Here is a 15658-nt window from a genome sequence, read left to right as displayed (position 1 = left end):
TTCGAGCGCTTGTGACTTGTGGATTACTGAATATTTAGTAATGGAGCAACCACACTTAACATCTACTAAAACACGCAGCCATTGACATTCAACTCCCAAGATAATTGTTTAGCAGACCTCCTCATAGTAGCTGGAAAAGAAAGACAGTGGGGCTGGTTCTGAGATGGGAGCAAAGCAAAAAAGAGCACGTAACATTGCATCTGGGTAAAACCAGGCTGCACAATGCGAGGGGCAGATTTATAATGTGAAGATTTCCTTACTGGGAATACACTGTCAAATTATCGGTCCAAACAGCTGATAATCATCTGTTCGGGCCAATAATTGAAAAGTGTATTACCGCCAGGGCCGAAACTAGGATTTCTGTAACCCGGGGCAAGGCAGTAATTTTCCCCCCACCCCCATAAGGTTACACCTGGGTTCCCCCCCAGGAAGGTTACATCAGGGCCCCCCCCCAGCAGCATAGTAAGGTGACATCAGGGTCTCATCCAGCAGCCCAGTAAGGTGACACTGGGGTGCCTTTCAGCAGCACAGTAACAGTAAGGAAAGTGACCTCATTACCTGCTGCTGCCTGACACAGCAATGTCCTCCCTCTGCTGCCACTAGTTACCGGCCCCGCTCACTTAACAGTCACTGGGAAGTTGCAGCCAGCAAATAGATACTTCCTATCTGTGGAATGCAGGGGGCAGGGCTTGGTAAAATGGACAATGCAAGAACACAAGGAAGGCAGGGGGTGGGGACAGAGAGAAAGCAGGTTGCATGAATAGAGGGAGGGCTCAGGGACTGGGGATATAGGACGGGGCTCAGAAGGAAGGCGGGGATGAGGCTCAGGAGGATAGCAGGGGGGATCAGAGAACAGGGATCTGAAGGAAGGCAGGAGGCGGGGCTCCAGAGGAAGGAGGGGGAGCAAAGGACAGGGATCTGAAGGAATTCAGAGGACAGGGAAAGAGGACATGCAGAATGCTTGGACAGAGGGAATAAACGGGGTGGAGAGGCAGAGGGGCTGGGCTGGGAAAAAAAGGCAGTGGACGGGGCTTGGGAGGAAGGCAGGGGTCGGAGACATAGAACGGGACTCGGGAAGAAGGAACTGACAGATGGCCAGTCTGGCCCTGTCTCCGACCATCTCCTTGGCAACCCCTCAAATCTGATGCCCAGGGCACGTGCCCCCCTAGTGCCCCACCACCCCACTTGTGGCCCTGATTGCAGTAAACAATAAGTAATTATCGCTCTGTCGGACATGCAAAATCCATCATGCCAGATAGATCTGATAAGTGGTCCGCCGTATCTGGCAGTGCAGCGTCTGACCAACCAACATTTTGACTGTTCCTTTACTAGAAAAGAACGGGGAACTGTTTCCTCACCTGGCGAGGAATGCAGATTTCAATCTCCATACACTGTGTAATAACTCGCAGTGTATGGCCATGATATCTGATTGGTTTCTGCATGTCAGTTAAATGTCTGTCGGTCTGACAGATATTTTATATCACAGTGTATGCCCATTGCCCAGCTTTAGATTTGGGAGGGGTGTGACCAAACTGAAATCTAAATTGCAATGTAAAAATAAAGCTGTCCAGCATTTGTGGACTACATGCAAAAGCAGCCAGTATTTACCCTGCATCAGTGGTGGGCAATAAGTGGCATGCACAAAAAATAAATGTTTTTTTCCCCCCCTTTCATTGCAACATGGTTTGTTCCTTGCTTTTCTTGCTTTGCTCCCACCCCAGAATCAGTCCCAGTGAGCTCTGATGCAATCACATTGACGTTCATTGGGAAAACTTGTGCATTAAATTATTGTAGATATCAGAAGTCACCTTGAATTTATATGGTCACAGTACTCCTTTCAGTGCAGAGTGCATTATCCCAAATACAGTATACTCCATATAATTCCAGAATGTGGTAACATTACTTTAATCTCTGGAATTGTGCTGGGTTGTTAGTTGCTAAAAGTAAATTTCTAACATTGATTATTTTTTTCCCATTTCTCAATGTGCATTAGAGAATGTAGACAGCAAAGGTAAAATCAACATAAAAGTCGCTCAATAGGGTTTCAGGCTCATCTGTACCTCCCACCGTAATCTAATTCCACAGCTTTGTGTATAACAGCTAAAATCAGCCTTAGGGATCCATATACAGTGGATGGAAATTGAAGATGACAAAGTGACATGATGCTAATCTACATGCCTCAACCCACCTGCCGAAATGCAAAGCAGTTTCTTATTCCATGGGGTCTGCAGGAATGCTCTATGAATGCTTTGTGCATTGGGAATGATACGTTTCAGCACCATGGACAGCATTACATAGTCCTCCTTTTGTTATATATTTGTAGCATATGAAAGGACTATTATAGTTTTGCATATAGTTTATCCTTTTTTTGTCAACATCTTAAGAGGGTACATGCATTCATATATTTAAATTAGAGATGCTAAAGGCAAGCTTATCTAGTGTGAGCTCATGTCCCTGGCTATGAGAATACTGACTTCTTTCTCTGCGCTAGAATAAATACAGTAGGTTTAGACTGTAATAAGTCAGTAGCCCTTTTTTTATTTCAGCATAACTCAGCTTTTGTAATTGATGCACGTCTACAGGCACCATTGTGTCATGTGTTGTTGTACAATGTATTCATAAAAAATGTAGAGAGGACCTAAGTTACTTTTGACCGCCAGGATGCTTGCCGCCTAGCAACAGCTGGCATTTTAGGCAGCAAGCCACATGATGATTGCTGAAGGCAGGGGAAAGTTAAAGAAATGTCAGTTCCTCACCCAGATCACATGACGGGTGGCTCATACTTGGTTTCCCATGGGTCTCTTTGTGCCGTTGGTGACATGCATGATTTTTCCTCAGCTGTGACAATGGAGTGTGCTGTGTCTGTTTCTTTAAATTGCAGCAGTCCCCTTTTGTCAATCAGGATGTTAACAGGAAAGTCCTCTAACAGCATTTCTTCAGATGAGCTAATAAGAGGAAAAAATAAAAACACTTCTGTCAGAAAAGGCAAAATGTTTTGTACAGTACCTTAGATTCAGAGGTAGAATTCTGGGCCTTGATTCACACCCGCTCGCGGGACGGGGCCGACTCCGACATGCGCATGCGCGAGACCCGGATAGCGATGGGCAAACCGTCGCTCTGGGTCTCGTACCAAAGGGGGCGTGGCGTGCTGTCGATGTTGAGTGGGCAGGCCGGGGGCGTGCCCACTCTTCTTTTTGTTTGCATTAAACTGAGGGCCTGATTTAGACCTGCTCGCGAGTGCTGAGTGCTCGCAAGCGGCTCGATGTTGGCCCAGTGCGCATGCGCACGAGGGAGCCGGCTCCGTTGTGCGCACGCACGAGACCCGGATAGCGACGGCCAAGCCTGGTCTCGTTACAAAGGGGGCATGCTGTCGATGGTGAGTGACAGCACGCCCCCTTTGGTGGGCGTGCCAGGGGCGTGGCTGGCCAGATCGAGGCGTTCCCATGGGAACGCCTACCGTCTGGGGCCGGCCCCACTGACATCACAAGTGATGTCAGTGGGAGTGCTCTCGGCTCTGATAGAGCCGAAAGCACTCCAGGGCTTGCGGCAGACGAGACCCTACCACAAGGGTCTCGTCTCAAGCCCGATGGTCGCGATGGTCTTGACCATCGCGAGCGTCTTTTTGGCCGCTTGCTATAGCTGTGGGTGGTCACCCACAGCAATGCAAGTGGCCAGGAGGCCGCTCAAAAAAAACAGAGGGACAGCCCTGATTCAGAGCGAGCGCTCTGTCAGAGCATCCGGCTCTGAATCAGGGCGACAATCCCTACCAGTGTGGAAACAGATTACCACAGACAAGTGGTTGCTAAGGGTGATTTGATCATGGTTAAACCTATCTTTAATACAGTTTCCAAAACAAATATATAGTTGTTTACAGAATTAAACTCCTCAGCTAGACAATGTCCTTACGCTAAGTCTTGTTCTAGGGAATATTGAACTAGCCAAACCATATGCAAAAGGTTGGTTGCCTGCTTCCTATCAGAAAGTAGTGCAGATCTTTCAAATCAGTCCTCAACATAAAGCCATTGAATCATTATTTGAAGCAAAAGAGGTTATGAATGGCGGGTCTTAGAATTGGAAGTTTTTCTTAAGAAATTACAGTAGGAGGTATTTGGTCAACCGAGAAATCAGTTCTACTCATAAATTTGTTAAAGCTACAGGTAGTAAATTTGGCCCAAAGAGCACATTTAGAGGTCCCATTAAACTGTATATGGACAACAGGACAGCAATTACATGCATCAACAAAATGGGGGGAATTCGTTCAATATCTCTATACAGAGAAGTATTGGTGATCTGGGATTAAGTGATTCAGATAAACAGTTTCTAACTCGCAACATACTTACCTGGGGACAAAGCTAAACTGGGGTGTGGTATAAGCGATAGACAGTAATTAGATAGACATTGTCTAGATAGACGCCAGATGTTAGACAGGGACAAAAGGTCGACAGGGACAAAAGTCAGACACACTAAAAAGTTCGACATGTAAAAGGTTGACAGGTACAAAAGGTCGACATGGTCAAATGTTCAACATGAAAATTGTCGCCACAAAAATAGTCGACACTTATTTAATTTTTATAATTTTTTTTAGGCCCAATCTTCACCCTAACCCCAACCCTCCCCTGGTGCCTAACTCCAACCCTCCCTTGGTGCCTAACCCTAACTCTTCCCTCTGGTGCCTAACCCTAACCACCTGGGTAAGTGCCTAACCCTAACCTTGAGGGTAAGTGCCTAACCCTAACCCTCCGGTAAGTGCCTAAGCGTCCGGTAAGTGCCTAACCCTAAAAAAAAAAATGTGTCGACCACTTTTATGCTGACCATTTTCTTGTCGAACTTTTGACCATATTGACCTTGTGTACCTGTCAACCTTTTTACATGTTGAACTTTAGTGTGTCTGACTTTTGTCCCTGTCAACCTATTGTCCCTGTCTAACTATTGACTGTCTAACATCTGGTGTCTATCTAGACATTGTCTATCTAATTACTGTCTATCTATAGTCCGGATCCCCTTCTGAACATATTGCTTAACTGCATGTGGATGGCAGCATTACTGGGTTGTTATCTGAGGTAGGGTTGGACCCACAAAGCTGCCTCATTGAGACCTTGCATTACAGCAAATTTAAAACTGTAAATGTGAGGCAGAATTAATATAACAAATCAGAAGAGTACTGGCGCAAATAATAACAAAGTATCTCTGTGAGGATGAACTCCGACGCGTTTCTGCCTTACTGGCCTTTATCTGCCTAAAGGCCAGTAAGGCAGACACGCGTCAGAGTTCATCCTCACAGAGATACTTTGTTATTATTTGGCTGCCAAACATCCCTTAGACCAGTTGTGCACAGTGCATAAAGACCTACCCGGACTGATTCACCTGGGACGATCACGGGATATCTATCCGGTCACGTGACACAACAGCGACACTACAATCAAGCTACACAGTTTGGACGAACAGAGCCGGCAGGGGAAGGAGATAGGTAAGTCCCCGACATCGGGGGAGGTGCGCGACACACTGCTTTAGCGAGCGGTGGTGCCGGGTATCTCCCGCCTGACATCAGCTTCCCCCTCAGTGCATGCACTCGGAGGCTGCTGATCCATTCAGGTGGCTTCCTACGCCTATGCTGGGTTGGTAGACATGTTGCCAGGAGGCCACCTCTCCCTGGTAGCCACACCGTACTCCTAGCCCCAAGAAGATCACCCCGGGCACCATACCCATATCGTACAACATCCAATTCAATCAAATAGCGGGACGCCGCTTATTTATTATATCAGACTGTTTTACGCCAATTATCCCTACTTGACTTTGGACTTAAGGGGGAGAGGCTGACTAACCGGTGGCCCCGCTTTTACTTTGCGCTACGCAATAACTTAGACCAAACATTTGTTTTGGGCAAACGGTCACAGTTTTATTAAATCAAAGCACACTTAAAAACACAACAGAGATCACTGGACATGAAGATTTGATGAGCAAGGCCTACGAACGCACGGGGGGCGTGACCGGCCCAACCTTGTAGGCCGCGACAAACCGCACCCCCTTTCAACTCCATGGGGGGCGTGTTGGGCCCAACCTTTTACGCCGCAACAAACCGCACCCCCTTCTCACGGGGGGCATGCTCGGCCCCACCTTGGAGGCCGCAGCAACCCGCACCCCCTTTCTCAACCTGGGGACCAGCTACCATGCGCATACCCCCTTTTGCTTGGCACGCCTCCCGTATGGCCCAGCCGTCTCCAGCTGGTGCCAGGTGTGCGGCCTATTTACTGTCGAGTATGCCTGGCCCTCTGAAATCCCCCTACATACCTTGCTCACCATCTCCTCCCGCCACATGACCTTACATGACTGTGACATTGGCTGACCTGGCCACCGCCTCAGCCTTATAGCTCTTTCTTTCTTTTGCCAGACCTTTAACTTTTCTTATTTTTATATATATATTTTTTTTAATTTTATTTATTTATTTATTTTTTATCTTCATTAAATATATATATTTTTTATATGTATTTATTTTTTTTTGTATTTTACTCCACCAAACCTGTACTTTCACCTATGAAAAGGCAACGGTCCCCAAAATCCCTACAATTACCCTGTTGCCTCCCCGCAACTCACCTTCGGGCTGGGTGGGTGGGTAACTTCTTACTGCAAGTACCCTGCCCCTTCCCCTCCTCCCTTCTTTTATACCCCCCTGCTGTCTCCCCCTCCTAACCTGTCTGCCCTGCCCTCACTGGCCAGAAAATCTCTCCAGGTGTTAAAATAGGGACGGGCCCCCTAGCCCGTCCCCCCGCTTTCGAGCTGCCGGCCCGCTGGCCACCTCGCGCCCCTCCCCCTTACAGGGCTCCGACGCCATTATGGCTACCTGCGCTTTCATTATATTCACGGTGGGTTGAATTTCATACTATCAGTCCGACCATATATCCACCAACCAGTCCCCTTCACCCCCTTTTTTTCTTTTCTTTGGTTGGACAGCATACCAATCTTTTTGCATGTGCAGCATTTCTGGCTTTTTATGGTTTGGCCCATTTCCTTTATATCAATATTGCATTGTTTTGGTGGGGGTTTTCTAATTGATTGCATAACATAGTGTTATTGGGGTTAGGTATGTGTTTATTGTTACACCTGGCAAGCTATCGATCCACCTATTGATTGCGTCAATACCATTTATATTTTGACGTATGTTAGCTGAGCGCGGTTTAATTCTTTCATGAGGCAGAATTAGCTTAGTCTATCAGTAAATTTTACAGTTCAGCCTTTTCATTAGTGGACCCTAAACTAACAGAGAATAAATTATACATTTGCCTGCTGTGTGCTGTTCATCTCTTAAAACCTACAGTATTTTACCTAATAACTACAAAACTTTGGCCATACTGTAGGGCCTGATTCAATGTTGTAGCTGTGTATGCAGCTGCTATGCTGCTCTTATTAAATATGAACTGCGGACACTGTCATAATGTGAATTAGGGTACTGTGTGTCATAATGTGTGCTGGCAGCTCTACAATGTGACAAAATGTGAATAAGGGCACTGTTATGGTTGAGAAAATAAACTAGGCACTACTATGGGGCATAACATTAATTAGGGCACTACTATGGTTCAGAAAATGAACTAGGGCACTATTATGGGCCATAAAATTAACAACTGCTAGGTGTCACTCTAAAACTCTATATGCTCTCTAAAAGCATTGAGACAGGAGTCCCTTTAAAATGTTGCTATGGGGCCCACAAAGTTCTGGCTACACCCCTGAGCCCATCCACTTTAAGATCCAACATGCTATGGTTTGCGAGATGGACTTCTGAAAACCACTTTTGTAATAAACACTTGGTTATATGAGTTACTGACACCTTCCTGTCAGCTTGAACCAGTCTGGGCATTCTCCTCTTGTCATCTCATTAACAAGGTGTTTGCACCCCCCAGGACTGTCCCTCGCTGGATCAGGGGCAGTTTAAGAGATGAGGAAGCCCATGTGCAGACTCTATATGCTCCCCCCCCCCATGCCGGTGCAGTTGCAAGGTAGTCTCTGGCACTGTGCCAAAGTCTACTGCACATGCGCCAGTCTCTGGGGGCACAGAGCCCACACCATGTTACCGGTGATCTCTCAACTGCGTATGTCCAGATCTTTGCAGCAATGGCGCTGAACTCTGGAGAGGTAAGCATAATGTATGGGTGTGCGGTGGACCCAGGGTTACGGGTGCCAAAAGGGTGAAGGGGGGGCATTTATTCTTTACCTAGGCCCAGACTTGTTGGAGAGGCCTAACAGGGGTCTAGGTCAGCTGCTATGGGGGGATACTTTTTTTTTTTTTTTGGAGAGGGCATGGCCACACCTTCCTGATTTTGTCACACCTGTGCCCTACTTAGCACCGTGTGAACCGGCCATCCTGCACCCATTATAGATATGCCCATGCACTGGATAATGTTTGTTTTGTGCACCATTCTCTGTAAACTCTACAGACATTGTAATACCCCACTATGCATCTGCCTGACGTCAAGAGCACGTCACATGAGCAATGTCAGGTGGTAAGGCATGTGACAATTGGAAACGAGTGGAAGTTGGTTGGGACAGAGCTGGCAGAGGGCAAGGAAATAAAAGAGAGCAGACATTAACCTTAACCGATAAGAGAGACCTGTGCTGCTGAAGTGGCACTGGCGGTGGCTGTGAGGGTGTTACATTTTGGAAACCAGGGCTGTGTGAGGCGGAGCTGCCTCAGGCAATGATGAGGATCAAGGCCGGCCCTACCTCCATCTCAATTAGAGCCAGAGGAGGACCTGGGGGAGCAGATGAGTGACAGATGGCAAAGAGTGCTGGGAGGAGGTGCTGGGGGCTGGTAAAGAGGTGTACCACCTCCAAATACACAACCCCAGCAAGAGGAATTTGGCTCTGAGAAGGAGCTTTCAGTGCACAGCTGATTTGAGTCAACAAGGGGAGAGAAGTCCGATTGTAGTACCTGAGGTGAGGTCACTATAGATGCACTTTTAAGTCTTAAATACATCTCTACACCTGTGAGAAACACACTTTTTACCACAGAGCTAATATACTGCCAGAGAAAAACCAGTTGTAAGTGGCAGCTCAGCTTCAAGCTTAACTGAATTATAAAATAGATGTTCTGACTGCCACTAAATATAGTCACAAATCCTTAAAGGCACGTAGTGCTAAATTTGTGGTCAGCAACAGAAGCATATGGAGAGTGTGGGAAAGTTAAGTAAATAGAGGCATCCAGTTCAATTTGTCCTGTTTAGGCTTAGAATCATTAGCCTGCAGTAACCCCCTTATGAGGGAGAACTTACACTATAAAGTAGCTTATACCCCTTTTACACCAAATTCCCGGGTCTGACCCGGGATCTGGAACACAGGGCCTGATTCAGAGCCGCTCGTAAGTGGCCGCTCGTTCGCTCCGAGCGATGTTCGCACAACTGCGCTCGCCAAATAGCAAGTGCCTGCTAATTTGAGTGACAGGATGAGGCATTTGTGGGTGGTAACAGGGGAAGGTGCTTGAAAACGGGAAGTGGAGATCCGAACGCAGGCGTGCCAAACGGTCAAAACGGGCATTTTAAGGGTGTGTATAATTAACAAAGCAGCGTCATCGACCACGTCACTTGGTTGTTTCTTAGCCTGAACTGTTCGCATGATTGCGATAGGAAAATCCAACCACAAGCACTGCGAGCAGTTCAGACGCCTTTCGATGTACTCGATTAATCAAATAAATAGTGGAGATGACGTAGGATGCGAGCGGCCAGGGGGCGTCTTTACAAAATAGTGAGCGCATGTTTCGTTCGCTCGCTCAGACATAGAGGCGTCAACAAACCGCAAAGAGCGAGCGCTCAATTTAAATAGCCGGACCCTTTTTCTGAACGAGCAAGCGCAAATAGCGTCCGGCTCTGAATCAGGCCCACATTTCCAACCAGGATCAGACCCGGGACAGACCCCCTTTTACACTGTGGCGCCGACCTGGGCTATGCCTGGGTCGGCACCATTCACACCAGAGCCAGGTCAGGTGAGCATCGCTTCTTACCCTCCCCCTCCGTGACCCCCTTACCTTACACAGCAGCGGTCCGGAGGAAGGGAGGGCGCTGCTCTGTTCTGGTCGGCCCGGCAGTGGACGCTTGGAGATGATGTCATCTCCAAGCGCCACTGAAGCGCGGCATACAGTGCGACCCGGGTCATCGTGACCTGGGTCGCGCTGTTTCCACTGCAGGGTGACACAGGGACAACATGTGCTCAACCCTGTAAGCCAGCCGGGTCGGATCACATTCATCAACCCGGGATTTTCAATCGGTGTAAAAGAGGTGTTAGAGTACTTCATATAACCCGCTGATTACACATATTGAGCTGGGAGTTCATATAACTAAATCAGAATAATAACCCATTGGATTCATCTTCTTTAAAGAGCACCACCTAAATCTTGGCCAGGGAAGATCAACACATTGAAACTATGGGGTAATGTAAATTTTGTAATAAAATACAGGCATGTTTATAGATTTGTAGAATTACAACTTTTCGCTAGTTGCTTATTTCTTGTTCTGAATTGAGTGATTGGAACACTTTATTTGAAACGTTGTTGCATTATCATGGCATCATTGGTATCACCACTAGTTAGCAGTGAAAGACGTTGAGGAGAGAACAGATTACATTTATGTATATTTACTTTCTTAAAGTATATTCCAATTAAAGCTGTACCTTAACTTTTAGTTCAACTGCATAACTTTTTTTTTTACTATCTTTTATTTTAAAGACAGTAAAAAAAAATTAATTGCAAATATCAAAGTGTGGGGGGTGAAATAACAAAAAAATATTATTCAGAGGATCCCACAACAAGACATAGCAATAACATGTAGTATATTTTAAAATTTTCTTACAAAACCACAGAAAATCCAAATATAAAACAGAAACAATTGTTAATGAATTAGTTAAGAGAAAGTAAAAATGGGAAGAAGAGGAAGAAAAGAAAGATAGAGAAGTGCTGAGACACAACAAAAGTATCACAGAGGAGTTCCTGGCAGAGAAGAGGTGTGGAAAGTGTTGATTAAAATGGAGGTAATATATTCCATAGAGGAAACGGGAAGCAGTCGGGAAGCCAATGGACAGAATCCTGGCCGCCGGCTTCCCGACTGTCTGATCCCGACAAGGGCTAAATGACAGGTGTCGAAATCCCGACGCCTGTCATTTTACCAACTCCGGGTGCCCGACACCTGGCTTACCGATCGAAGGTAAGCCGGGTGCTGGGCGCGCATAGCCGCCGGGGGGGGAGGGTTAGGTTTAGGGTTCCCGGGGGGGACTTAGGGTTAGGCACCCCCCCGGGAGGTTAGGGTTTGGCTAGGGGAAGGGGGGCTTAGGGTTAGGCACCCCTGGGTGGAGGTTAGGGATATGGCACCCCTAAGGGAGGGTGGTAAATCATACCGAACCCAAGGAAACATACCACAGCCTGTTAACTAGAGCAATTTTGGTGGGAGAGTGAGTAGATTTCCAGTGTTTGGCTATTAAGAGTTTAGAGGCATTACATATATGCCCAATCATTTTATTCTCAAACTTTGATGCCGAACACAAGGGCTCGTGAAGCAAAATTACAAGTGGATCCATGCATCACGGGAGGTAGCTGCTCACATTACATTTACCGCCATAGACCAAATCTGTTGGATCACAGGGCAGTCCCACCAAATGTGGAAAAAAGATCCGCCCATACCACAGTTACGCCAACATTGATCAGATGAATGTGGGTACATACGAGTAACCTATCAGGAGTTAAGTACCATCGGGTATATACTTTTAAAGACGTTTCTCTGATGCTGACACTAATAGAAGCTTTAGAAATTCGCTGTCGGATGCGGGACTATCCCTCGTCATCCAATTGTAACCCGAGGCCACGTTCCCAAGCTGCTTCAAAAGTTTCTTTAGGGTTGTTGTTTGGTAGCTATAATAGAATGGTATAACATAGAGATAGCACCTTTATGTTCCACAGAATACAGGCATTGACGTTCGAACAGGGTAGGCCGGTGGAGATTCCTGGAATGGCATTGGGTATGGACGAAATGAGTAATTTGTAAATAGGGACAGTGACCCCTCCAATGGGGATATGGGCTTAGCTGCACCCGGCAGGCAGGTCGCGGTCCTTTGACCAGGTATCCAAGATCCATGGGAATGGAGGCTCAAGATATTAATAGCCCAAAGGAAGTGCCTAACCAAGACACTGCTACACTAGGAGTACACTGAGAGATAATACTTGAAAGTATTCCTGGAATAAAGTACTAACACTTAGCACAACTGGTTGACACTAGAGAGGTACACTGGGAGTGACACTTGAGAAAACACAGGGAGTGACGTGTGGACACACTTTGTACTGCAGGGTGGCACACAAGGGAAACACTAGGAGTGCTGACACACTTTAGCACCGTGGGTAGACACACAGAGGATACACAGGGAATGGCGTGTGGCCGCACTTTGCCACACGGAATGGAACTGGTAATAAATACAGGATGAGAAGTATTACACTGTAGCTCACAGGAGACACTGGTATCTTAATGCACAGGCAGGGATGTTGGTCGCACTGCTGCTCACTGGAAAACACTGGCAGTAATACACAGGCAGAGATGTTATAGCACTGTCACTGAAAGTAAAGCTCTCAGGCTGAGATGTAATTAGCACTGCTGCTCACAAGGAATACTAGTAGCTAGTAATCACAGAGAAGTGAAATTCGCTGTCGGATGCGGGACTATCCCTCGTCATCCAATTGTAACCCGAGGCCACGTTCCCAAGCTGCTTCAAAAGTTTCTTTAGGGTTGTTGTTTGGTAGCTATAATAGAATGGTATAACATAGAGATAGCACCTTTATGTTCCACAGAATACAGGCATTGACGTTCGAACAGGGTAGGCCGGTGGAGATTCCTGGAATGGCATTGGGTATGGACGAAATTAGTCATTTGTAAATAGGGACAATGAGATGGGGGTTATAGTGTTCCTGAAAGTCTGCAAATGTGGGGGGAGCAAACTCTCCAAGAAAATGCAAAAAACGTGTAATCCCAGATGAAAGCCAAAGCGCGGCCAATCTAGTAGAGAAGCCCGGAGGGTATAGAGGGTGTTTCCAAACAGGCATTAAGGGAGATGAGGAGGATGTGAGTGAAAAATGTGTATTAATCATGTCCCATGTCGACAGTGTAAATTGGATAGAAGGGTGAGTGTAGGCCAAGGCTGGTCTGTGAATACGCTATAGCCAGGGGAGAAAGGCTACTCCCAAAGCTGGGGAGGAAGCACTTTCGATATTGACTAATTTCTTCATACAAGGGGTAGAGTGCCAAGAAATAATATGACTCAGTTGGGTGGCATAATAATAATTCTGCAGCAAGGTAAGGCCGAAACCACCATTACCCTTACCCGTAGACTTGGGCAACATCCAACTGCATAACATTTAATAGCTAATTAAAGTAGTAATTGGCAGTAACAATTCAGGATTTATGGTCCTTTAATATGTATGTTTGAAGTGTTGCATAAATATATTATAGTGACTGAATAGGTTATAGTGTGTAATGTATTATTGCTGACCACTTTCATAAGAGGTTCTTGAACTGAGGAAGAGTTCCAGCTTAATAAAGCTGATGTCATGTTATTATTTGTACCAATTGTCGTGTTGGTTTTGGGGACCACCTACCTCACTGCTGTGTGGAAAAAGGAGCAAAATAACACCACTGAACGTATCAATCTGAAGTTGGAGAAAGAGCAGAATAGGGTTCATGCTCTACTCCTCAATTCCAGTGCAAGAACTCTGTGAGTACTTGTTCCACTATCTGTCTGACTGTTACAACAGTTGTGAAAATCCCAGGAGATCAATAATCTGAGAGACTCATACTACCCCATCTGGTGCCAACAATCATTCCAAAATCACTGTCAAGTTTGAGGTAATAGAATCCCCTACTGAGGAGTTATGGTCTAGATTTGGAAGAACTCGGGGTGAGAGGCCTGGATACAAGAGCTCCTCATCCACAGACCTTGGATGTTGGCGAGACCTGGTCAATGGTGCGGAATCTAACCTGCAGGAAGGTGTTCGCCAGTGACCCCTCCAGTGGGGATATGGGCTTAGCTGAACCCGGCAGGCAGGTCGCGGTCCTTTGACCAGGTATCCAAGATCCATGGGAATGGAGGCTCAAGATATTAATAGCCCAAAGGAAGTGCCTAACCAAGACACTGCTACACTAGGAGTACACTGAGAGATAATACTTGAAAGTATTCCTGGAATAAAGTACTAACACTTAGCACAACTGGTTGACACTAGAGAGGTACACTGGGAGTGACACTTGAGAAAACACAGGGAGTGACGTGTGGACACACTTTGTACTGCAGGGTGGCACACAAGGGAAACACTAGGAGTGCTGACACACTTTAGCACCGTGGGTAGACACACAGAGGATACACAGGGAATGGCGTGTGGCCGCACTTTGCCACACGGAATGGCTCTGGTAATAAACACAGGATGAGAAGTATTACACTGTAGCTCACAGGAGACACTGGTATCTTAATGCACAGGCAGGGATGTTGGTCGCACTGCTGCTCACTGGAAAACACTGGCAGTAATACACAGGCAGAGATGTTATAGCACTGTCACTGAAAGTAAAGCTCTCAGGCTGAGATGTAATTAGCACTGCTGCTCACAAGGAATACTAGTAGCTAGTAATCACAGAGAAGTGATGCAGCTGTGAGATACTCAGGATAAGCTTGTGGCTTGAAATCAAAGAAACAGTATGCACAGGCAGGAAAGTAAATCACATTGGTGCTGAAAGGAGACACTGGAACTCCTACACAGGCAGGGATGTAATAGCACTGCTGCTCACTGGAAAACACTGGAATTTAGTCACACAGGCAGAGATGTAGATCGCACTGCTGCTCGCTGAAAAACACTGAAACAAAGGCTTGGAATCCAAGGGAACCTGGAACGAAACTCAACTAGAACACTAGGAGTGACAATAGTTGATCAGGCCACTTCCTGGAGTTCTGGCAGCGGATTTATACCCAGGGGTAGCAGACAATTGGAGCACAGCGTCAGCTGACTGAGATCATGCTACCATTGGTTAGGAGGACTGTCACATGAGAAGAACTGTCATGGCGGCACCCATGATGGGAACTCCGATCCCCAACACACACAGTCAACCATGGAAGTCCGCAGAAAGCACCTAAGGTAGAATACTCAGCATCTCGCCCATCACTGCACCAGACATCTGACCATAAGGAAGTCAGGGGAAGCCGGCATGGAGGTAAGAGATAGCCGATCCTAGGCTGAACCCTGACAGTACCCCCTTCTTGCAGAGTGGACACCGAATACCCATAAAGGCTTAGCTGGAACTCCTCAGAAAGACACAAAAAATACTTGAAAACACTGGAAACTCAAAAATCCGGCTAGAAAACACAAGAAGAACTTGGTTCTACTAGAAAAAGATATTTTCAGATATTCCTCCAACTCTCGTATCCTTTCTTAGAGACTGAAAGTACTGGAATACTACTTCAGGAGGTTTGCTCAAGAAGTAATTGTTTACTGAAATAAATGTCCACCAATTCAAAAAATTTATCCTCATTAATTTGACTCCAAAATCTTTGGCTTTTGCTCGCTTGGATTTTCCACCGTAAAGGCCCATACTAAGATAATTGACTTTAGTGCTCAGTTTCTCAAAAACTTTACCCCAATAATTCTCTATTAAAGATTTGG

This window comes from Taudactylus pleione, unplaced genomic scaffold (assembly GCF_031769625.1).
Source record: "Taudactylus pleione unplaced genomic scaffold, aTauple2 ptg000556l, whole genome shotgun sequence".
Taxonomy (NCBI): domain Eukaryota; kingdom Metazoa; phylum Chordata; class Amphibia; order Anura; family Myobatrachidae; genus Taudactylus; species Taudactylus pleione.
Note: the sequence above shows the minus strand (reverse complement) of the source record.